This window comes from Molossus molossus, unplaced genomic scaffold (genome assembly GCF_014108415.1).
Source record: "Molossus molossus isolate mMolMol1 unplaced genomic scaffold, mMolMol1.p scaffold_m16_p_19, whole genome shotgun sequence".
Lineage (NCBI taxonomy): Eukaryota > Metazoa > Chordata > Mammalia > Chiroptera > Molossidae > Molossus > Molossus molossus.
In genome coordinates this window covers 53,978,282-54,004,698 of record NW_023425354.1, presented here as the reverse complement: position 1 = coordinate 54,004,698, position 26,417 = coordinate 53,978,282, and positions in this window count along the sequence as shown.

Sequence of the window (26,417 nt, the reverse complement as noted above, 5' to 3'; positions counted from 1 at the left end):
CTGTCATATTATTTAAATTGCTGTATCTTACATAAATAAACATATTAATATGTTACATTTTATGCAATATATAATGTAAAATATTATATTTTATATTAATGTATGAAATATAAAATGTAATATAACATTAATGCTTTATAATATTATATATGACATAACATACAGTAATGTATTATAAATATACAAATTAATACATGGTATGGTAATCTTCTTTTAGATTTTTGTCTGTTTTTGTATTTTTATATTTTTGGAATGAACTCTAGAATCATTGATTTGACAAAAAAATTTTTCTATTTTTATTAGAATTGCATTGGATAACAGAATAATTTGAGAATCAACATATTTTCTGTGCTGAGTATTCCTATCAAAGCCTCAGTATACCTCTCCATTTATTCAATGAACCTCATATATATTTTACACCAATCTTGAAATTTGTAAGTATTTTATATTGGCACTCTGATAAATATTACTATACTTACCTTTCCCCTATTATGTTCTATTTGTTGTATATATAAACACTAATATATTTTTAAATCCATGTTCTCACTTATTATTCTAATAATTACTCATACGCTTCTCTTGATTTTTCCATGGGGCTAATCCTGTTGTTTCAACAGTTCCGTGTTCTGCTTTCAGTGAGCACAGTTCTCACTCCATTTGTCTGGCCTGTTTGCACTGGCCAGTTCTCCCAGGACAACGTGGACTCGGGGCATCCGTCACCGTCACGCTCCACTCGGCTCTGCACTCTGGCAGGGGGTTGCTGCCCGAAGCTGGGCTTGGCTGGCTTGGCTCCAGGAGGCAGGTTGGATCCAGGTGCCAAATTTTATTTACTCTTGACTTATTTTGTGTTTATACTCAGAAGTGTTCCTCTCAGCTTTTCAGGGTAAATACTAACGTGTAAGACAACATGAGTCTGCTGTTTTTTGGAACCCAAAGCATCCGAATTGACTTGTGCCAGGAGACTCATGGCTGAACTCATGTCAGCGCTGCCCAGAAAGCCCGCATAGACCTCTGGCCGCCACGTGCTGTCACCTCCGTGATTACTCTCTCCAGTCCTCTCCGACTAACATGAAGGAGCCACTGCCTCCTTCCTTTCTTCTGAGGGCTACGTACCCTAGTCCGGTGGTTCGCACACTTCGATGCACACTCACAGCACCTGGCCATCTTATTCAATGCAGGTTCTGGCTCAGCAGGGGCAGGGTGGGGCCTGAGGTGGTACAGGTGTCACAAGCTCTCAGGTCACATTGCTCTAGAGACCCCACTTCCAACACCAGGGCTTTAGGCCACAGTAAGAGAAGTTTTTTTTTTTTATCCTAACCCGAGGATATTTTTCCATTTTTTGTTCAGGTAGAGTGGGAGGGAGAGAGAGGAACAGAGAGAGAGAGAAACATCGATGTGAAAGGTACACATCGAGTGGCTGCCACCCGCACGACTGACCAGAGCCGGGGACAAACTGCAACCGAGGTACATGCCCTTAGAGGGAACTGAACCCGGGTCTCTCAGGACCACAGGCCGACGCTCTAACCGTTGAGCCAAACCGGCCAGGGCCACAGTAAGAGAAGTTTGATGCCATTTAAAAAGTAATTATACACTGCTGATGTGTGGGGGACATAGAGAGAGTGAGGAGATATGGGGCTAGGTCAAGATTTGGGTACTGTTTCTGCTGTGTATCAGTTGTGTGCTCTCGACTTTCATTTTTATTTAAAAAGTTGGGAAATCAAATGTCAGAGTGGGTGTGAACATACTGGGCATCCAGTATCCATATGAAAAGTATCATTTTCTACATCACCTAAGGCAACAGAAACAATGGAGAAAATGAACACATGGGACTACATCAAACTCAAAAGCTTCTGCACAGCAAAAGATACAATCATCAAAATGGAAAGTGAACCCACTGTATGGGAGAGCATAATTGCCAATGATATATCGGATAAGGGGTTAATTTCCAATACATATAGAGTGCTCATACAACTCAACAAAAGGAAGACAAAGAACCCAATTAAAAAATGGGCAGAGGAACTAAATAGACACCTCTCCAAACAGGATATACAAATGGCTAAGAGACATAGGAAGAAATGCTCAACATTACTAGTCATCAGAGAAATGCAAATTAAAACAACAATGAGGTATCACCTCACACCTGTCAGAATGGCTGCCATCAACAAATCATTAAACAAGTGTTGGCGAGGGTGTGGAGAAAAGGGGACTCTAGTGCACTGCTGGTGGGAATGCAGACTGGTGCAGCCAGTATGGAAAACAATATGGTGTTTCCTCAAAAAATTAAAAATCGAACTGCCATTTGACCCAGTGATTCCATTTCTAGGAATATATCCTAAGAAGCCTGAAACACCAATCAGAAAGAATATATGTACCTCTATTTTTGTAGCAACACTATTTACAATAGCTAAGATCTGGAAACAGCCCAAGTGTCCATCAGTAGACAAATGGATAAAAAAGCGGTGGTACATATATACAATGGAGTACTATGCAGCTTTAAGAAAGAAAGATCTCTTATCCTTTGAGACTACATCGAGGGACCTGGAGAGTATTATCCTAAGGGAAACAAGCCAAACAGAGAAAGACAAGTATCATATGATCTCACTTATTTGTGGAATATAATGAACACAACAGTCTGAGGAATGGGGTAGTCCTAGAAACGTGGAAGTGGGGTACAGACTGACAATCCCCAGAAGAGGGGGTGGTGGGGGAGAGATAAACCACAGAACTTATATGCATGTGTGCATGAACAATGGACATGAACAACAAAGCAGGGGACAAGGTGGGGAAGGAGGGAGGAGGAGGGACTCAGTAGGGGAAAAGGAGAAACATCTGTAACAAAAATTAATTAATTAATTAATTAATTAAAAAAGGAAAAGTATCATTTTCTGTGATTAGATGAAAGGTGATCAGTATTTCCCAGGTCATTGTCTCCTCTGGCCCCCGTGATTCAAACTCACATTGAACTCACTGACTTCTCTTTCACGCTGGGGTCCCTGATGTGTTATCACTGTGCTCTTCCAACAGTCATGCTAACACAGCACTTTAAAGTTGTTAAAAAGGAACCACTTTCAAAGACATTTTGCTTCCCACTGTCTTCTTACCACCACCAAACAGTCCCCAGCCCCACAACCACCAAATGCCCTCAACTCTCTCAGATGAAAACAAAACTTCAGGGCCTCTTACCCTAGACTTAGGAGCCACTAGGAATATGACCCATTTACTCAGGACCTGAGTAAATCAATTGACTGAGATATGTATCTATCTAGAGGGATTTACGTCTCAACCTTCTATTTGCGTTCAGAGTAGTTCAGTGGCGTTGGGAAGTTTGCACAGCATTTATTTCTTGCTCCCACAGCCTTCTTGGGAACTTCGGAGGCAGGTGATTACTTTTCCAGAGCAGAGGAGAAATAACAGAGGCATTACATTACCTCGCTGCTGTGAAATCACACCTTTGAAAGTGAACACTGTTCCTAAGGGCAGCGTTGAAATCTCAGCCTCCCAGTGAAGATAGATTTTTCTCATTATATGTCTGTCATCTAGAAAAAAATGTGAAAATTTTTTTATCATTTCAGGAAATCTCTGCTAAAAATGTATTTTTCTGCTTTTGGACCTTTCTTGGCTTTGCCTTTTTTGCATGATTGCCTCTCCATAAAGACAATGGACCCATTAAAATCAAGAGAGTAAGGGTGTCTCTGGGCTTTGCACAGTAACCTTGGCAGGCTGAGCATTATGGGAATGAGAACATTACCAGAGTGCATAGCCCACATGGCCTTGTTGAAGAGACTCTCGTTGACAGTTTGCAGTAAGCTGGGAGGGCAGAGGCTCCTGTATGCTTCACGCTGCCTGCCTGGCCATCCGGGGAGCTGTGGCAGGTCTCCAGGGGGCTGTCTTTGCAGGCGTAAAGAAGCTAGAGGTACCTGTCTTTCCAAACACGTAAATTGTGCTTCAAGCCCAGATAGTGCCATTGTTCTATCCTCTAAACAGAAGCTTCTCACCCCAACTTCCTGGTGACAGTGAGCAAAAGCTAGGTGAAATAGTTTCATGGGGAAGGAGCAATCTATTCTTCAACAAACCCTACATCAGACCTTGCACTCACACGTTAGTGCGCATCCACGTTCCTGGAGAGGGTGTTAAAAATGAAGACTGGAGAGGCTCATCTCTAGATACTTTGATCGAGTAGGTTTGCATGGAGCTCCGAACCTGCATTTTAAACTTCAAATACCAACAGGTGTATCTGAGGCAGATACTTTAAAGAGCCCACTTTGAGGAAAACTGCCTATGTCACAGGCCTGAGAACCAACATCAGGAAAAAGAGCTCCTAATTATCACGGCCCCTCTGCGCAGGTTCTTTCACAAGTCAGCACAAGTTCTCTGCCTCCTTGCAAGTTTGGTGGCCCAGTCAACAGATAAAGAGAGTGAGGCCCCAGAGGTTAGGACATTTACTCTAGGGCTCATTGCTAGCTGTTGCCAGTATTGCTACCCAGGACAAAGGGGATGCCTGAGTAAAAGGGAAGAATAATTTACTTGTCAAAATCTTTGTCTAGTCTACAGCACACACAAAAAATGAATTCTTTATAACAAAGTGTAATTTCTCAATAATACTCAGCATCTGTCTCGTTTCTTTTGCTTTGTTCTGGGATACTTGTAAATGAGTATGGTCTTTGCGGTGGTCACACAGGATGGCTCAGGAATATTTTGCTCTATTAAATAACTCATATTATTTTCTGGTCTAGACTGAAGATGAATGAAGTATGATTCTTTACCCAAACAGAAATTGTGCATATGCCTATGAGTTCCTTTTATACTTTTATTCTGGACTGTTGTGACTGTTAAATGAACATTTGTTAAGTAGAGCACAGGGGGACAGATGTGATTCAGGTTCAAGTTTCAACAAGAGACCACAGGAGAAATTAAAATCCAAGTGTGTTACTCACAGGTCCTAGAGGAAGTACATGGCACACCTCAGAGAGCCACAGAAGGGTGTCAAGCAGGGTGCAGACGGGGAGAGACCGAACCTGGACACATGCCTTTGTCAGGGTTTGTGGGTGAAGTGCTTCGGGGTTCCTGGGCTAAGGCTGGATTGGTCAGTTCAAACCAAAAGAGCAGGGCTGTGGTAAGCTCCATGGGGTCTTTCTAAGGGTTACACAGGGGAAAGCCCTGAAGGTGAAGTCACATCGGGAGCTTGCATTTGCTTGTGAGGCTGGGCTGCTGTCTAGGGTGTCACTTGCAAGAGGAGCAAGTCTTAGTTTAAGGTCTCTGCAGTCCACTTGGCCAAACGGAATGGATGTGGGAGGCAGCAATACCTTGGAGTAGCTTAGCTAAGTTCTCCACAGGGCCCTGCAAATATCTGCGTGGGCCCTGGTGAGGGAAGGGTCACGGGTGTCTCTTGGGCTCCTGGTGTAATCGTTTATGTAGCAGAGGTGACAGCTAGTTTGATATGTGCTGCTTTTGTGGAGCTTCTGAGAATCAAGAAAAAGTGGAATAAATATTTGAGTACACGCTACTCAAAGCGAGGATCTGGGTGAGCTGAAGACCTATAGTCAACAGCCATTGGTCACTGATCTTTTGAACGTGCTCAAGATCTCTTGGGAAGAAGGACAAGGAAGGAGAGGGGGCCTGAGACTCAGCCTTGGGGCTCCGCTCTATCAGTGGCCAGGGAGGGCAGAATGAGCCTGTTATAAAGGGTGCAGAGAAGGATCTGCCAAAGAGGTGGAGGGAGCCATAGAGAGCGGCGAATCACAAAAGCTGAAAAAGAACGTCTTTAGAGGGAGATTTTGGTTAATTGTGTCACGTAAGCTAAGGGATGGATTTAGCTCCCTAGAAATCATTAGCGACCTAAGGGTCATTTCCATGAAGCTGGGAGGTAAGGATGTAGATTCTTGGTTGGGATGGTATGAGGAATGTATGAGTCATGGAAACAATAATTGTAGACAAGAAGTTCAAGGCTACTGAAGTGGAGGAGGATGTGCCAGCTAGAGGAGAAAGGGGGACCAAGAGAGGCCTTTTATTTTTATTTTTAAGGATAAGAGGAACATATGTAACTGCCAATGGATAGGTTCCACCAGCAAGAGAGAGGTTGATGATAAAGGAGAGAATTTACATTCGAAGCTGAGATAGCCTGTCTGTTTGCAGCCTCACCACATGGATCCCCCTTTGTTAAGACTCTGCTGTTTCAAGTGGGCTTAATAAACATGAGCTGGGAGAGAGAAGGCAGCCAGGAAACCCCGAGGAAGCTGCACTCCTGAGTTCGCGCCTCACTTACCTGACTGCACAGCATTTGGTCGTCTGACTCAGTTGCACCCAGACCAGGCTTTTGTTATTTACCCGTCAGAAAATAAATTACATTTAAAATAGATCTCATTTTAGATCCAGAGGCTGCAATGCTATCAGCCGACTAGATAGAAATAGCTTGTTGCTCTCTTGGTTCACTGGAGTCATAACAGCGGGATTTCATGTTTCATGACTGCTTCCGTCCTGCCTGGGTATCTGCCATGCTCTCCATCACTGTTTTACTTGATTAACATTGTTGTGTTCCACAAAGAAACAGCATTTAGGACACAGGGGTCTCGGAGTGGCAGAGTTTTCAGAAAAGCTGTCATTGCAAAATGAAATTTAGAATCTTAGAGACGGCACCAAGCTGGGACATTTACATACTACTAGGTAGCAGGACTAGCTGTCCGGAATAATTGAAAATCACAGTAATGACATGAGTTGTCATAGGGATTAACATGAGGAAATGTAATAAATGTTTTCCAAATCCAAGAGCTTTTATTTTCCACCTATTTGCTACACAGAGATGCTGTCAACCTCACAACTAAATATATTTTTTAAATAATTTTTTTATTTTTTGATTAGAGTTGACATACAATATTATATTAGTTTCAGGTGTGCACTGCAGTGGTTAGACATTATATAACTTAATAAATAATCCTCCTGATAAATCTCATAATCATCTGACACCATATATAGTTATTATAATATTATTGACTATATCCCCTATGCTATATGTTACATTCGCATACTATTCTATAACTACTAGTTTGTAATTCTAAATCCCTTCACTTTTTCACCCACACCCCAACCCCACTCCATCTAGCAACCATTGAAATGTCCTCTGTATCTCTGAATCTGTTTCTGTTCTGCTTGTCCATTTATTTTTTATTTTTAGATTCAATTGTTGATAGATATGCATTTATTGCCATTTTATTATATATATTTATTTATTTATTTATTCTTCTTCTAAAAGAAGACCCTTTAACATTTTATTGTATATTGGATTAGGAGTGACGAACTCCTTTAGCTTTTTCTTATCTGAGAAGCTCTTTAACTGTCCTTTGATTCTAAATGATGGCTTTGCTGGGTAGAGTAATTTTGGTTGTAGGTCCTTGCTTTTTATCACTTTGAATATTTGTGTCAATCTCTTCTGGCCTGCAGAGTTTCTGTTGAGAAATCAGCTGATTTCTGTTGCTGCTTTTAAGATTCTCTCTTTGTCTTTAATCTTTGGCATTTTGATGATGATGTATCTTGGTGTGGACCTCTTTGGGTCTATCTTGTTTGGGACTCTCTGTGCTTCCTGGATGTGTATGTCTGTTTCCTTCACCAAGTTAGGAAATGTTTTTGTCATTATTTTTTTCAAATAGGTTTTCAATTTCTTGCTCTTGCTTCTCCTTCTGGCACCCCCATGATGCGAATGTTGGTAAGCTTGAAGTTGTCCCAGAGGCTCCTTAGACTATCTTCATATAGTCAAACCTCAGTTCTCAAACATCTGCCATCTTGAACAATTTGGTTCTCAACCAAATTCAGGAAAAAAATATCTTGGTTAACCTTGATTCTCGACCTGAGAACCCAGTCACCTGAGGTGGGTGCTCCAGGTGTGCCCTTGTGTGGGCCGTGTATACTGCCCTGTTGTAGTTGAGCCTTGACTGCTGTTGGTGTCACTGGGAGGGATTGACCCCTAAGGCAATCAGCTGTGAGGTCCAGCTGCCACTACAGTGGAGGAGCTGCTGTGTAGGAGACGACCTTACGGAGCAGGGCTTGCTTCAGTGGGGCTTTGGTGCTCGCCTAGTCCACCCCTTGAGTGTGCTGCTCCTGGAAGTGGTAGTGTTGTAATCCAGTGTGGTCTGAAGCTGCCCACTGGATGCACTAGCTCTGGGGCCTCCTGGGAGGTGCAAAGTCAGCTGCCCCCTGTGTTCTGCCTGGAGCCACCCAGCTCAAGCTACAGAGTGATCTACAGATGGCTGCTACGTTTGCTGGGCTTGAAAGTGCCCAGGAGAGACCAAGCTGTGAACTAAGGCGGGCTGCCACCAATACCAGGCCTGGGGCCACTTGAGAGGTAATGGGCATGCAGCGGCCAGATGTTGCTTGTTTGAGAGATTTTAGGAAAGTACAAAGCATGAGGCAAGAGAGGCTGGTTATAGGGAAAAGTCACTGGAAACGGCTTGGAGGAGCCTTCAAGATGGGTGGGGCAGGGTCTGAAGCAATCACCGGGGCAGGGTGAATAGTGTGAGACAGGTTGATTGAGGCTCAGCTATGGTGCCTGCCTATTGGTGCTGTGGTGGGGCTGAGGCGTTAGCGCGGAAACAATGGCTTCTGCCAGCACTTTTGTCTGCGAGAAAGCCTGCCACCCAGCACTTGCCCTGATGCCAGGCAATATAGTTCCTCCCCATATGTCCCAGTTCCTTTCAAGCAGCTGCCCCAGTGCTGGACCTCAGAGGGAGTAAGTCAGAGTAAGTCCGTGCACAGGCCCTTTAAGAGGAGCTGCCTAGGGCTCCAGCAGCCTCTGTGTCACTCAGCCACAATCCCCACTTGTTGTTGTAGCCGAGTTATGGGGACTTCTCTTCCCAGCACTGGAACCCTGGGCTGGGGGGTCTGGTGTGAGGCTGGGAGCCCTCACTTCTTGGAGGACTGCCATAGCTGAGGTGTCCTTCCTGACTATAAACCGCCACACTGAGTGTGGGATGAGCCCTTCTGTGTCTCTGCCTCTCCTACAGTCTCAATGTGGCTTCTTGTTTAATTCTCTACTTGTAGGACTTCTATTCAGCCAGATCCCAGGTAGTTTTGAATGATTGCTATTCTGAAGATTAGTTGTATTTTTGCTATTCTGAAGATTAGTTATATTTTTGACATGGTTGTGAGAGGATTTGAGTAGCACATTTACCCAGGCCACCATCTTGACTGGAAGCCCCTAAATATCATTTTTGATATGACTTAGTCCCCCCAACGTTGATCACCATCATTACTAATGCCTCTTGGAGCATTTAAGTGTCATGTGCATTTCCTCAATCGACCTTCATAACAGTCTTGAGAGGTCACGGTGTTTCTATTTGGTGAAGGAAGCAACAGTTTCAGGAAGGCAATTTCTTCTCAGAATGTCACCCACACTGTAAGTGGCAGAGTCTGGATATAAACTCAGGCAGGATGACTCTGGAACCCTCGTGTGTAACCTCTCTGTTTCTCTACGTGAAGGTAAAGCAATTTTAGTTTCTGCCCTAAGGAGCTTCTGATCTGATTGGGAGTACGTATATGATATGTGCACACAGCACTTTCCGTAGGCGGGGTTTACTGAGCACCGTGAGAGGTGTTTGGAGCTCAGGAGGGCGAGGGACTGCTTCTGGGGTCGGGGGGCTTGCTGTCAAAGCTGGCTCCTGTCACTCCTGCCAGTGAAAGGGCTGGTGGCATTGCGATTGCCTGAGGTGGGAGTGAAGGCTGGGCAAAGCGAAAGCACAGCAAAGGGCAAAAGCAAGGTCGGGACAGAGGCGATGTCTGGCAGTCCTATTTAACTGGTATGCGTGTGCGTGCGCGCGTGCGCAATAACACTGTCTGGAGGTGTCTGAATGACAGGATGAGTCTATTCTCTCCATACGTTCCAGAAATGGTTGACTGCACTGGGAAAGCCAAGTCAGCTTCTACCATCCAGGGGAAAATATTTAATTCAGATGATAATACTAGGAAATAATAACACTAAAGAACGGTTTGACCTTTCTCCTTTCCTCGCACAACCGGTAACACAGTCCTGCGGTTCTCTAGCCCAGGGACTTTCAACCCTGGCTGTGTATTAGAATCTCTAAGGGAGATGTTAAATTCCAAATTTCCAATTAAGTCAGAATCTTTGGGGAGTAGGAAACAGCCATTAGTATATTTTAAAGTTTCTTAGATAATTCCAAAATGTAGTTGAGGCTACTACTACCTCAGCAGGTCCCTCACTTGTTAAGTGAACTTATTATTAATTATGGCAATAGGCAGGGCTGGGGAGCTACAATGATAGTCGTGTCGGTAACAAAAAATGGAATGTCAGGAAAAGTTTGCTCATTTTGGACAAGGCGAGGAAACATATTTGTTGTAAAATATATTGAAATGAGCAAATCCAAGTGGAGGTTGGACACTCCTCAAGGGTAGTCTTTCCTTGTCGTTGTGGTCTCATTGCTGGGTACTGCTCCCCAGAACACAGCAGGAACAGAACAAACATTGAAACCTGAAACTCCAGCAGGCAGTACTACTAAGATTCAGATATTTCAACTATTGTATATAAACAACAAGGTAAATAATTTAGGTAGAAAGAAGAGAGAAGAGATAAAGCTGTTGAGGCAGTGCTAGAAAATGTGAATATGAAGGGAAAAACGAAAAAAGAACGAGGAAAGAGTCTTACAGAGGACGATGAACAGAACAATGCAAAGACAATAAGATGAAAGAGCAGTCTAGAGAGTTAACTGAGTGAAATGTGCAGAAAGTTTTTTTAAAAAGAGAAAATCTGAAAACCTCAAATCATACTAAGTCTATTGTTTATTGTAGAAAAAAATATAAAATTACAAATAATCAAAACAAATAAATATCAATCACTCACAATCTCACCACTCAAAAGTAAACATTTAATATTTATAATTATTTTTCCAAATACATCTGTATTTTTTGTAAACAAAAATAAGACATTATTTACATAGTAATGTAAAGTGATTTTAAAGAATAAAACAATGTGCCATGAATATTTTTCTGTGAATATATACAAATAGTAATTTTAAATTGTTGTAAGGTATTCTGGTTTTAATACAGCTACTATAATTTATGTAGTCACTTCCATATTAATAGTTTCTAATTTTTGACATTTTAAAACATTTTTATTTATGTGCATATACTTGCATCTGATTATTTCCTTAGGTTAAATTTGCAGGCATAGAATTACAGGATTCAAGGATATGTACATGGTATAATCTTTGCTTTTCAGAAAGCTAGTTGTGATTATTACTTTTGCTAGGAAAATATATAATCAATTACTTCTTCATATGCTGAACAATATTTCTTCTGTATCTTTACCAATTTGTCAGGTAAAAAGTAGTCTTCAAATACTACTTTTCTTTGATTCCTAATTAAGCTAAATTTTTTTCTTATGTATATAAGACACTTGCATTTCCTCTTTTATACAATTCTTTTCTTTTCTTTGAAGTCTTCCTATTTAACATATTTGGGTCTTTTAGAAATACCGTCCGCTTGTCGAGAACATTTTTTCTCCCCATGTATGGAGCAGCGGAATGCTTACTTATTTCTTTAATTTCAGCCTACCTTTCCTGTTTTCCAGAGTTGAAATTATGTTGACTTTTTATTTCCTATTTCTTTGGACATTTCAAGGGAACTTGGGATGGAGAAGTGCCCCAGGGTGGGTTCTCTGCAAGGTGCTGAGGGGGAGGGTGCTCGGAGGGACACTGGACTGGGGGTGCCCCTGCAAAGGAGCAGGAAGAAGCAGGGCGAGCAGAGGAAGAGGCAGCCTGGCGATGCTGGCCCAGCAGAGCCTTGAAGCCCTTCATGGAGCAGAGGAGGGAATGCCATCTAGCAGACCTGTCACCCTGCGCCACGAAGTCCGGCCCTTGTCCCCTCACCTCACTCCGTCCTTGTGTCCAGATGTAGCAAAGAAACACACAAGGTGCCCAGTTAACTTTGAATTGCAGATACACATAGACCCTTTATAGGAATATGTCCCCAATATTGCATGAGACATATTTATATTTAAATAACACATATACACAACTGTCTGTTGTTTATCTGCAAGTAGGATTTAACCGGTGTTATCTGGCAACCCTCGATGCGGGCCTGGGAAAGGCCTTGTCTCCGATGAGCTAAGTCAGCTGAGCAGCTCCGATCGCGGGCAGTGGCCTGCGGATCACATGCCGCCTTTTGTCTGAAGTGAGCCCTCCTTGGTGAGGGGCCTGGGGGTGCATGTCCATGTCCAAGGGAGTCACAGACAAGACCCCAGTCCTGAGGGGGACTGGAAGTCCTAGGAGAACAACTCCAATTGCTTGGCAGTACGAAACCAAGATTGAAAGAAGTCTCAGAGTCACCTATGCTGGGACCGAGAGAGCCGTGAGTACACTGTTCATATAAGTGGTCTGGAGAGAAATATGTTTCAGGGGAATCAGTGAGAACACTAACACCTGGAAAGAGACGTCAAGGCTGATTCGTGATATTGGTAGCAGGCGGAGGATGGATAGAAGATGTTGGGGTCAAAGGGTAATTCCTACAGGAAATCCTAAGGGGAAGTTATCAGTGTCGCCAGTGAAGACCTTTCCTTCTGCCCTGGCCGGTTGCTCAGAGGTTAGAGCGGCGGCCGCCGGAGCAAAGAAGTGCACGTTCGATTCTGGTCACCGACATGTACCTCGGCGGCGGCTCGTCCCAGACCTCGGTCGATGTTTCTCTCTCCCTCCCTCCCTCTATCTGATGATAAATAGAAGAAAATATATTCTCAGGTGAGGATAATAAAAAATAAAAGAACTTTCTTTCTGAAAAACACAGGAAAGGGAAATAAAACTCACAGAGCAGAGAGAGAGAAAGTTGTGGAAACTTAATTTTTGTGACCTCTGTCATCTGAGGACAAGAAGAATCAAGGATGACTTCTGAGAGTGAGGTTTGGGCTTGGGAGGTAAGAATAGCTCATCCTAATTTGGAATGAAGGGTCGCTTAACAGCTCGTTGTCCTCCTTCGCCAATGAGTACGCATAACACATAAAACACGGTTCTCCTCTTAGAGGGGTTTGTAATCTAGTCGGAGAGAAAACTAATGCATGAAAGGATAAATAACCATTCAGAAAACATACGTTAAATGCCACTTTGTGGTCCAGACAAAATCTATTGCGGTTCAAGTCAAGGACTGCGGTGAGCTAGCGGATCTGAGAGGGACTCATCAAAGAGGGCAGATTTTAGATGCATCCTGAGAAGGAATTAGATAATGAGAGAAAGTGGGCCAGACACCCTAGGCCGGAGCACCGGCCCTGACAATCAGCCATATGGCGGAGTGTTTTAGTCCTTATCTGCCCCAAGAGTGAGTGCTGACAGTTACACGGGGCAAAGTCCCTTTCTTTCATGTGGGAAGCCAGCCAGGGCCCCAGTCATCTTGGTATTCTTGGTTGAATTTTTACAGCTGTCTAATGAGTCTTGAATGAGAGTAAATAGGCTGGGGTTTCTATTCCTTTATCCCCAGAAGAACGAATGAAATTTCAACTGTTCCAGCAAAGAGGACCCTGGGAAGCTCACGCTGCATGTGGGCTGTGGGCTAACCAGGCTCATTTCTCGCAACAATGAAATGACGTGAACAGAAGTCTTAGAGGTCCCTGGACTCCTTGTGACAGGGCTTGTGCTAGAATTCATGAATACTGAGTGAGAACAAAGAGATAATTTAGCTTAATGAGCTGCGAAAACTTTACGAAAGTTCTTGGGTACTTCTTAGCTTATACATTACTTTAACTACCTACTAAAAGTAGAAGATCTCTCTCTCTCTCTCTCTCTTTCTCTCTCTCTCTCTCTCTCTCTCTCTCTCTCTAACTCATCACTTATTCCATCTTTGTTTCTGTATAAGGGTTGTAAGAGAGATCTTGCCCTAATACTCTAACACTGCCAGACTAATCTCCCTTAATTACAGCTTTTATTGCATTGTTTTCCTGCTTAGAAACCTTCAATGGCTCCCTATTTCCTACTATAAAGTTTCCTTGATTTACAAAATTGCCGTAATCTCTCTGGTTTTTACTTGCACTTCAACTGTACTACTTTCTAAGCTTGTAAAACACACCCAGTTCCCTTGACAAACTTGCCCTAAATTAGGTGTTATTTTAACAGTGAGTATCTGCAGGACTGATGCTTTCAACTCCATCGAGTCATATTTCACAAGGGACAACCTGCTCCCTTGGTCAGACTTTACCTTAGTGTTATGACCAAAGCTGTATCTTCGTGGTCTTGAAAACCCCTGCTACTATTTTCTGAGATTTTGACTATCAAACTCCTGCCCATCAGCTGGACGGTTCCCCAATCAATGGCGTTTTGATTATGGATATCCAGTGAAGCCCCGGGCTCCAGAAGAGATCTGATCAGCCTCTGCAAACTCCAAACAGCTTGTGTTTTGTCAACATCAATTCCCAGCTTAGATTAGCATCATTAGCGCAGAGCCAGCGCTGTTCGGCTGAGCAGCTAATTAAAGCGCACGCAGGGACCTCCCTAGCCTGTCCATGTTGTGCATGGATGGTGGACTTGGAAATAGAGGATAACTTGAGCTCAGTGGTACACCCTCCGCCCCACTCAGAAACGATGTTAAATTACCGAAAGAACAAAAAAGTCAGGAAAACACCTCCTGAGATCCAGATCCAGAACTGAGGAAAGAGTCCCAGCAACATGTTACAAGGTTTGAGGTGTTTCGGAGACAGTACAGGAAAGGGACACAGGGCATACAGTCGCGGGTCCCCTCGTTTACCATATGCAGGTGTTAGCAGCGATGAGTGGGGAGTGCCCTTTCAGCTCTCCGGGAAAATAAAACCCTGATTTTCTGTGTGGTGTAAACACTCCCACCCTGGCTGGTGCCAACCTTCCAAACAGAGCCGGGTAGAGAGGCGCAGATTTGGCCATTGTGAGCCTGCCCTCGTCGGCTCTGTCGCGCCGCTGAGTATTGTGGCAAATCAGTGTAAGTGGAGGCTTGAATACGCTTCTGAAGTGGATATGGGGGTGTACGGGGGTGTGGCAGGGCCAGGGCCATGAGGAGATGGGTGTCAGCTCCTTGGACCCCTTGCTGCCGAGACCCACAGCTTCTAGGAGCATCTGTGCCTGCGGGGAGGGGTAGGAGGCCAGAGAAAGGGCGAGGGCAGACCTGTGTTCTCTCTGCCACAGCCTCTCAGCAGCTCTCTCCTTGCAAGACAGACATGTTGGCCATCATAAAGAAGAGAGTAGAGAGAGGTCAGCTTGGGAAAACGTTAGATTTAGAACAATGTCCCAGTACAAAGATGCTCACAAAATAGAAAGCATGTAATGCAATGATGGAGATATGACCAGATTCATCAGTGGTCGGGTCAAGAATGTGAATGGGTTAAACTTCTGAGCAGACGACAGAATTCTCAGCTTGTGGGGAAGGCACATTTTAATCATATACTGTTTATAGAATTGACACAAAAAGCAAAATAATACAGAGAAGTTAAAAATACTGTGATGGGAAATAGTATCTCGGAAAAATGAAACAAAAAACCCTCAGGGCTTACTAGTAACACCACACAAAATGGAATTTTATACTAATAGCTTTAAGTAGAATAAAATATTTAGTGTTAATAAAAATTGCAAAACTAGAAAAATTAAGGGTCAGAAAAATTTATGTACCAAAAATATATAGTATTTTTGTGTCTGCTTGGAAGATGAACAGTTGATACAATCTTGGTGTAATTTAACAAAATGTGATTTTCAGAATTTGATGGACACAAAAGTATAGCAGAGATGAGTGTAATAGTTTCATTATTGCATTTGATTTAATAATTATATAGGACTTTTGTACTCCAAAACAAATATTGATTTTTTTTTTAAAAATACTTTTTTTATTGATTTTTAGAGAGAGGAAGGGAGAGAGACAGAGAAACGTCCATGTGACAGTGCAGCGTTGACTGGCCGCCTCCTGCACGCCCCCTACTGGGGACCGAGCCGAAACCCGGGCATGTGCCCTGACCCGGAATCCAACCAGAAACGTTTCAGTGCTTAGAGTGATGCCCCACCAACTGAGCCACACCAGCCAGGACCAAATAATAATTAAAAATAATTTTTTTCTTTATTGTTTAGAGAGACAAGAAGGGAGAAGAAGAGAGAGATGGAAACATTGATGAGAGAAAACAAACATCTATTGGTCACCTCCTGCGTGCCCCCATGGGGTTTGGCCCACAACCTGGGCATGTGCCCTGACCTGGAATCGAACCGGCGACCTCTTTGTGCATTGGTTGATGGTCAACCACTGAGCCACACCATTTGGGCCAAATAATAATTTTTTAAGTGTCCAGTAAAACATGGTAACATTAGCTAAAAAGTATTTATTACATGTCTCCCAAGTACCAGGCTTTATGTTGGGTAGGGGGTGAAAGGTGACCAGACACCTGCCCCACGGAGCCCACGCACCAGGCACTCTTCTGGAAGTAGAGGACGCAGCAGGGGACAGAACAAAGTCCGGGGTGTCATGGAGCTTACTTTCCAGTGGGAGGACACAGAAAACAGCAGAAACACATAGACTATGTCAGATGACTCTGAGCAGAGGGACCTGACGGGGGTGGGGAAGGAGGGATGAGATGCTGGAGAGCTCCAGGCAGAGGACACACCACGGACAGCACTGCGTCCTCTGTGCCAGGCTCTTTCCACGACTTCTCTCAATGGTTTTGAATTGAATATTTTATTATTGTCTTTCTTATTTTCTAATAAATTTAAGGACATTTTTTGTCTTCATATTCTTTTGATCGTATCCTTTATGAATTTTAATTAAAAAGAAGTCTAAGAGTTCATAATTGTGATTTCATGTAACTTTTGGCCTAACCCTAATTTTAAAGGGCATTTACAGTTTTTTTCTATGTGGTGATATCGGCGGGGGGAGGGGGGCATCCTTTTGTAGTGTTTTAAATGTATTTTGGCTTTAAGCCAAAGAATGTAGCCTGAACAATTTCTTCTTTTTGAAATCCATGTAGAGAAATAGATGGTGGACTGCGACGCGACCAAATCGGTTCAGGGTCTCCACGGTGCCCCCTTCACTGCCGGTTCCCACATCCCTCACGACGGTGACTGCTGGGGCTGGGAAATCGGTGGCCCTCCTGGTCGCCTTACTCCGCGATCACAACGCAGATCTCTCCCCAGTGCTGAAGGACACAGAGGGCGCGAACCCGGTGTTCAGAGCCACACACCACCCAGCTCCTTCCCATTTGTCCAGCCCGCGCCTCCCTTCTTCTAACGCTCCGCGTTTCAACCCCCTGAACTTCTTCCATTTGCTTGGATCTGCCTTTTGCTCTGTTTGGAGTCTGTAAGCCGTGTTATGGAATGCTGTGACTCCCTACTCATTGTATTAGGGTTCTTTGGAGGAACAGAACCAATAGAGAGGGCTGTGTGTGTGTGATTGTGTGTGTGTGTGTGTGGAGAGATTTATTATAAGGAATTGGCTCTTGAGGTTATGGAGGCTGAGAAGCCCCAAGCTATGCAGTTGGCAAGCCGAGACTCAGGAGAGCTGAGCTCCAGTCCCAGCCCTCTCCAGCCAGGTCAGCCCCGCAGAAGTCAAAGTGAGTTAGAGCAGCCCCGTGGTCTCCTCAGCCCACCAGCAGGGTGTCACCGGATCCAGCACTCCAAGGGGTAACAAAGAAAGAATGGGTTAACCAAGGAAAGATGGTAAAGACACTAATTTATCCCTAGGTGTTATTCTTCTTTACATATTTCTTTAGATTTTCCTAAAACTTAGGTAATTAATGTTAAATTCATATTTTAAACTAGATTTTAGAATTAGTTGTAAATGTTATCTAATTAAAAAAACTTTGTATTGAAGTATACCATACATATAGAAAAATGTACAAATATGAACTTTGTCTCATTTTGTGTGGCTTCATGCATTCCCACAAAGTGAGCACACACGAGTGACCACTACCCTGAGCATGACCAGCACTGCAGAGACCTTCAGACTCCCTCCCAGTCACTGTCTCCTCCCTCTGCCCTCTCACGGTGTAGTTAGGACTGTTTTCAAACTTCATACACATGGGACCATCCAGTTATGTTTTTTCTTTTTATTGGTCTCTTTTGCCCAGCATTTTTTGTGTGAAATTCATCCATGTTGTTCCATGTAGAAGCAGATCACATATTTTCACTGTTGCACAATTTCCCAAGGAATGAATAAATTATGATTACCATTGATGGATGTTGATGTTAGGGTTATTTAATTTTTTTACTATTAAAATACTTATTAATTCTTGTGCATGTATTTTGATGCACAAGTCTTTGGTGCATGTTGGATACATAAGTAAGAGTAGAATTGTTGAATCATTGAACGTACATATATTCAGTTTTATTACTTAATACCAAATGATATTATAAAGTGGTTGTTCCAACTTAGATTTCCTCTGTGTATGAAAGTTTGCTACTTCACATTATTGTTAAAATTTTGTAATATTATTCTTTATGGTGCCTCATTGTAGTTTTAATTTAATTTATATTTCTCTGATATAATAGCCACTGAGCCCCTTTTATTTATGTTTATTTGGCCATTTGAATGTGCTTTGTCAAATTCCTTTGAAGTTTTTAGCCCAGTGTTCTTTTGAATTTTTATCCTTTCTTTTTTCAATCCTCGCTTGAGGATATTTTTGCATTGGTTTTTTTAGATAAAGTGGTAGTGGGAGGAAAGGGGAGAGAGAGCGAGAGAGTGAGAGAGAGAGAGAGCAAGAGAGAGAGACATAGATGTGAGAGGGACACAACAATTGGTTGCTTTCTGCATGGCTCTAACTGAGGCTAAGGATGCAACCCGCAACCAAGGTAAGTGCCCTTGACTGGGAATCAAACCCAAGACTCTTTGGTCCACAGGCCAATGGTCTAACTGCTGAGCCACAACGGACAGGGCCTGTCCTTTTTAAAAAAATTTGCAATAGTTCTCATATGTTCTGGTATAATCTCTTGGTTGGATTTTTGCAAATATCTCTCCTACTCTGTGACTTGCATTTTTTCTTTCTTGATGTCTTTTTATTATTTTTAATTTCAGTGCGATTAATTTATAGTTTATTTCTTTTATCATTAGCTTTTGCTTTACTGATTAAGAAGTCTTCCCCTATTCCATGGGCATGACAATATTCTTTTATATTATTTCCTAGAAGCTATATTGTTTCATCTTTCAAATGCAGAGCTTCAGTCAACGTGGAGCTGATTTATATGTATGGTGTGAGGCCGGGGAGGGGTCTTATTTTATTTTTTCTTTATGATTATCATACTTCCAAATATCATATATCCGTTTCATGCAAGATAAGACTCAATATTGTAAAAATACAATGATCTCCAAATTGATTTATACAGTTAGTATAATCTCAATCAAAAGATTAACATATTGCCCTGGTGTTGCTCAGTGGATTGAGCGTCGTCCCATGGACAGAGAGGTACTGGTTCGATTCCCAGTCAGGGCACTGGCTGGGTTGAGGGCTCATTCCCCAGCAGGGGGCATGCAGGAGGCAGCCAATTGATGCTTCTCTCTCACATTGATGTTTCTATCCCTCTCTCCCTCCTTCTCTCTCTAAAAAAAAAATCAATAAAAAGATATTTAAAAAAATAAAAAGACAACTAAATCTCTAAATGTATTTGGTAATGGATAAGACCAAAAATAATTAAGACATGGTTAAGGAAAAACAAATGTAGGAAGATTCATTTTACTAGATATCAAGATTTAGCATAAAGATAAATAATTGGGACCACAAAGTGTAGACACGGGGGCAGAGAAATCAACCGTGACATAAAAAGAAAGTTTAGAAATAGACACACATACATGGTCACTCAGTTGATGATGAAAGTACATTGCAGAGCAATAGAGAAGGAGCAGTCTTTAAACGTACATTAATTTTAAGTGTAGTAATTGATATTCAAAAGACAATGTTAAACTTAGATATTATAGATATATGTCATTTTAAAGTGTGATATCCTTTGCTGCTTTGTGACTTTAATAGTTATAAAATTAGGAGCAAAATCTGAGATATTTGAGGTTTAAATAAATGTAGCGAGTAAAGCACATTTTTCTCAATATCTGCCATAGAGCCTTGGTTCTGCTGTCTCTACCGATGTTTACCTTGATTGCAGACAAAACGTCTGACCAGCTGAACAAGTACTTAAAAACTTACTTTGAAACTAATACTATTCAAATATTGTAGGGCTACTGAAGATATGTGCTTTATCTTTCTAGGAATTTTAGAATTGACATATGATGCTCAGCACACATGGAAAGAAGGGGAAATATGGGTGCCAGGACACGACCGAGTGGGTGCGTTGTCCAGGGGTGCAGACTGCTCAAGAAAAGACCCATCAGATTGATTCCTGTTGGCAAAGCCCTTCCCAAGAAGGGTGCTCATGCTGAGACTCGAAAGCTGGGCAGGATCTGGAGATTGAATGGGAGGTGGGCAGAGTTATGGCTGGAGCAGGCAGACAGGAGAGTGTGAAGAGATGGGAAATGAGCACCGTTTGTCTATGTGTATTTGCTGGAGGTGTGTTTGTGTGCATGCGTGTGCAAAGACAAACAGAAGGGCTGGATCGGACACTTGCATTGATGAAACAACAGTGTTTGGGTGGATTGGCTGGAGCTGCATTTTAGGGGGACTTAAAAATAGAAAGGAAATTCAAATTTGCAGAAAAGGCAGGAGAGAGCTGAGACTTGTCTGTCCTGTTTGTCACTTTATCCCCAGTGTATAGCAGAGTACATGACATATAATGTATACTCACTGGCTGTTTGTTGAACAGATGAGTGGAGAATGGAGAGGACTGAAGAAGGACTAGACAGTCCATCCCCTTATTTAGGACATAAAACTCTCAATAGCGCTATCCCCTCTCACTTAGAACACTTCTGGGACGCTGGTAGTTGCTGACACTGTTAAGAATAATTAAAATCATGAGAAAATAATTGCAAACTTTATGATGAGAAACGTCCCATTGAGCAAATCTGGCCATTAGTTTTCATTTTAAAAGGCCCAAAAGGAAAAGCTTCCTCTATGAACCCTATTCTCCAGCTCCAGCTGTATTTTATACGACTATGAAGATTTTCAACCCAGGGAAATAATATAGGATTTACCTTTCTTATTAAATGAACAGGGCAAAGAATCGATGATATTTTTGGTTCCAAGGGCTTAGGCTTCTGCCTCTCTCCATTAATTCAAGGTTAAGTTAATAAAGTGTGTGTGGAGGTCTAGGGCCCCATCTGTTCTCTCTCTTACTGCAGAGGAGGACAAAAGACGCACCTCACCCTGAAGGTGCCAGCCGATCACACTTGACTAATCACTACCCCCCTGTAGCTGCCACCTGCCTTGGCTCCCATTCAAAGACGCTGGTGGAAGCCTTCAGGGAAAGGTGAAATCCCTCATTAGTACCTCTGAGAGCTCCAGTCCCTGCTCCTTCACTCATTCTTGCCTGAGGTTGCTCCATCAGGGCATGAGTGAGATGTTGCCAGTTCAGTCATAGGGCCGGATGTCTGGTCCGATGCCTGCAGACATCCATGAGGCCCCAAACCACTCCAGGACTTTCCAAGCTAAGAGCCCTGAGAGATTATGGGCCAGTCCCAGCAGTTTACAGGTGAGGAGACTGAGTCCCACAGAAGGAATTGCCCAAGAACGCACCCCTAGTTACTGGCAGTGTTGGGGAGACTGCTGAGCTCCCACCGCTGTTCGTGCACAAAGCCCGTCCCGCCCGATTCCTGTCTTATTGATAAGTTACTTTTATAGCTGTGGTTTCTGCATTAGTTTCAAATCAAAGCCATGCATTTGTTATGAAGTAAGTTTACAAGGCTGATTGCCATTGTATTACACATAGTACCATCTCTCCGGCAGTCTCTCCAAATGAATCCAAGCCAAGAAGACGTGTGACTTGAGGGGCTCTTGGTTGAGCATGACTCTTCTCCAGGACACGTGGCCCCCAGACGAAGTTTATGCTGAAAGCTGACTCTGAAACATGAAGAATGTTTCTTTCCTCCAAAATTTATTGCCAATTTAGAGAAGTTTACAGAAAGAGTTCTGCAGCTGACAGACTATCAAAGCAGTGGGTGGAGCATTGCAGAGCATCTGGGAGACCAAACGCCAGGACATGCAAATGAACGACGCTCATGGCCTTGATTAGTGTGAAAAGGTTTATCTCACTCTGGCCAATATTCGATGGGCCGTGAAATCCGGAAAGGACTCCGTGCCCAACCCTCCTTTCTCCCAGGTAAACCAACACAGCCCCGAGGGGGCGGGCAGGTGCCCCTCAGGGATTGAGTGGGACTGGTGTCTTTTCTGAGACTCTCAGTCTGGTGTTCTTTTCATTGTGTTTGTGTTAAAAGAAAAAGCTTACATAAAAGTGACATTGAGTTGCTCAGACTTTATTACCTGTTGTAATAAAACGAGATTTCTAAAACCTTGCAAACTACTTTTTAAAGATTAAACTCTCAGACTTTCCCTAAACAGAGTGTGACTTTGATAGTGATCGCTAAAGTCTCCAAACAACAATATGAAAAACAAAAACATGAAACAAAAGACAAAGAGAAAAGTAGTTAAATGGGATTCTTGGGAAACAAAGAAGCATATTGCTTGCCACTACTGTTTATTTCTCTGTCTTAAGAAAAATGGTATCATAAGGATCACACTCTCTCCAGAAGCATGTGACCCGATTCCTCAAGGGCGGAGGGCGGAGGTGAACTCATTCATTTCCGTTCACCTAAGAGCCCTACGTCACTGTTTCAGGTAAATTCGTTTTCTCCCATGACAAACTCTTCGGAGGGGAGTCTGTTTCACTGAGCACACAGAATTCTGGAATCCCTTTCTGTAAAAGCACAAGCAAATGCCATAGTCTTCAGGGTCTCCTCTCCTCTTTGTCTCCATCTCTTTCCTGACACCTTTACTTTCCGAATGCTCACCTTGCTCTGCCTCTAACATTCGTCCTGACCGTGCCCACTCCTCTCCTCCCTTCCAGTCCTCGCCGCATCCTCCCATCTCTTACCCTCACTTCGCCACTGGCTTTCTTTCTTTTTTTTTTTATCCTCACCTGAGGACATTTTTTCCACTTTTTGATCAGATAGAGTGGGAGAGAGAGAGAGAGAAACATGGACGTGAAAGGGACACATCGAGTGGCCGCCTCCTGCATGACCCAGCCAGGGCCGGGGGCAAACTGCAACCGAGGTACGTGTCCTTAGCGGGAACCGAACCCGGGTCTCCCTGGACCGCAGGCCGATGCTCCAACCATTGAGCCAAACAGGCCAGGGCCGCCACTGGCTTTCTGACTGGTCTCAGTGCATTGGCTCCTGCCCCACGAAAACCCGTTCTCCACACAGCAGCCAGAGATATCTTTCTTTGTTCTTTCACTTCAGCAGTTTTTTGTTTGTTTTTTTAAATTTTAGGTTCACAGCAAAATTGAGTGGAAGGTACAGAGTTCCCATACACCCCCTGAGTCCCCTCCAGTACACCCCTCCTTTATCAGCACTCCCGTCAGAGTGTACATCCGTTACAATCTATGTACCTACACGAACCCATCATTATCACCCAAAGCCCATCGTTTGCATCACGGTTCACTCTTGATGTTGTACATTTGATGGATTTGGATAGCGGGACCTTTTATAATTCAGATCCCGCCTCACGCTTGCTGGATAACTTCCCTGGCTCCTCGTGGCACTGGGAATAAGGGTGTTCCCACCTCGGTCCTCGTGCTTTGTGTTTCCGGGGGCTGACACATTCTTTCCTGAGATCTTCAGGCAGCTGGATCCTTTGGTTTGGATGTCATGTTCTCAAAGAGACTCCCCTGCTTTAACCTATCTGGACGTAGCCAACGCCCCATTTCTGTTTCAGTTGTTATGCAGTATTTTCTTCAGAGATCTGAGCCTAATCTTTAAATCTGTTTCTTGCCCTGGCCAGTTTTCTCAGTGGTTAGAGCATTGGCCCGTGGACCGAAGGGTCATGGGTTCGATTGGTCAAGGGCATGTACCTCTGTTGTGGTTTGATCCCTAGTCCCGGTTGGGGTTGTGTGGGAGGCAACCAGTCGGTGTGTCTCTCTCACATCGATGTTTCTCTCTCTCTCTCCCTCCCTCTCTCCCTCCCACTCTATCTGAAAACAATGGAAAAGTGTCTTTGGGTGAGGATTAAAATAAATCTTCTGTTTCTTATATTTGTCCTTCCTTCCCCATTATAATGTAAGCCCACCCCACCACCTAGCCTCGTCCCAGGCACGTGGTAAACACTCAGACATATCTGTTGAACGTTGAATGATACTGGTGCATACCAAGCACTTCCTATGTGCTAGGCACAGATGCTTTGCAAGTTAACTTACATTTCACCCTCATGACAACCCTGAAAGATGGGTTCAATGATATGTTTCATAAGTGAGAAAATTGAGACACACAGAGGTTAAGCAAAGTGACCCAAGTCACACAGTTGGTGGGGTTTACCCTCAGGAGCCTGGCCTGGAACACATTCCCTAAGTCCCTTGGCTACTGAAAGAACAGTGATATTTGGATAGCTTCTTCTACCTGGCTTCCTTTGTCTTTACACATCGGAGCATAAAAGGCATCAGCAAGGATTACAGAAAAGATGGCAATTGTTCCTGTGGAGACTTCCTAGGGAAGCTCCTGACCTTGACCTAGAAGGAGTGAAAAGAACTTCATTGCTTTAACCATAGCCCTCAGGGACCCTACGATCTTATGCATGATTTCATCATTCCATTTCTCTGCTCTGGTCTTCCCACCTCAGAGCTTCAGCTCCTGTTAAGCCCCTCCCCCATTCATTTTTGCTTCATCTCTGCTCAAGGCTTTCTCCTCGTGGGAGCAGGAGGCCAGGAATGAACACAAAGTTCGAAGGGGGAGGGTTTGCCAGTAGCTACAGTGGAAACTTGGGCCTCATGTTCTTCATCTGTAATGGACATATCCGAGGTCCATTTCTAGGGTTATGATATTATGACTCAGAAGGTGTTTTCATAGTTGAGGTTTTGTTTTCCAGATCCTCTTCTGGACTGTTTTCTCTCTGTCCTCTTTCTCATTTCACTGGCCTTACATATCAAGGTTAGAACAATATCATAACACAGACAAATGTTTCTGATTCTAGGACATTTAGCAGTGCTGACTTCCCCTGTGAGTTCCTAAAGTCAAGTCATTCATTCATTCATTCATTCATTCATTCATTCATTCATTCATCTAACAAAGGACCACTGAGCACTCTACGTGTAAGGGCCTGTGTCAGACATTGAGAGTATCCTGGTCTGAGCCCTCATGCAGCTAGTAGGGATAACGTTACTAATAAAGGAAAACTTGCAGAAGTAAGTGGAAGATTATAAGATTATAGCAGTGACAGGTACCATCAAGGGGAAGTATATGGTGGCCTGAGACAGACATTGGTGGGAGGTTAACCCAATTGGGAAAGTTACTGAGCACTTTCCTAAAGAAGTGACAACTAAAATATAAATGATGAATGGAAGTTTACTAGGAGAAGAGGGGTGGCTAAATGTTCTAGGCAAAGGGAATGGCATGTGAAAAGGTCCTGTGGCAGGAGGTAGGGGTAAATATTCCAGAACTAAAAAAAATCAGTGTGGTTATTGTGCAAGGAGCATAGAAACATATGCAAAGAAGGTAGGGATGGTTTCTCTGCAAAAGACAGAAGTGGAGCTGAGACCTATTGAATACAAGAAGTCAGTGGGCCAAGGCATCTCAGCCTGCATAAAACTATCTCCTCCAGGTGGAGCTCCTCAGACACAGCTCTACCTTAAGCAACATGTAAAAGCTTCAGCACTGGAGAATGGACAATTAAAATCCATTACGTTTTATTTTTTTAAAAAAATTATTTCCCTATAACTGTGTTGGGAGACTCTTTAGGATCAAGAAGAAATTCTACACCAGTTGTCGATGGGCACTAAGGCCTGGAGGTGAGGAATCCAGCGGAATACCCACCCTGTCCTGCCCTTGCTGGCCCTGCCACCGAGGATGCCGTGCGCGTTCTGGTGGACGACCTGCTCCAATCAACCAGACGAAGGTGCGCTGAATGAACAAGAGCATTTGCTACAGAAAAGGATCAGAGACATGAACAAAAGCCAGAAGGCATCGCCTTCCAATTGTCCTCAGAGGTCAATCAGAGGTTGTTTTCCTCCGGAGAAATAGTACAATCAACAGAGCCTGAAAGTTCCAAATAAAGTTTAGAAACCATAAATGGAGGTAAATCAAAATAGATGTAATTACTAATTCTTTTCCTATTCTATATGACTCACATTGGATCAATAACCCAAACGACTCTTCTCATTAGTTTTCTAGATGGAAAACTTTGCCAAGTCACAAGGAGGAGAGTTCATGTGTATTCACTCGATTCAGCTTTATAGATGCTGAGCAGTCCCCCAAGCTTAAAATAAAATACCTGTTTTACAGACTCTCTAGAATTCTCCAGGGCAGAGGAGATAATTGAGAGAGTTTAGAGATTTATAAGCAAAACAGCACTTCTG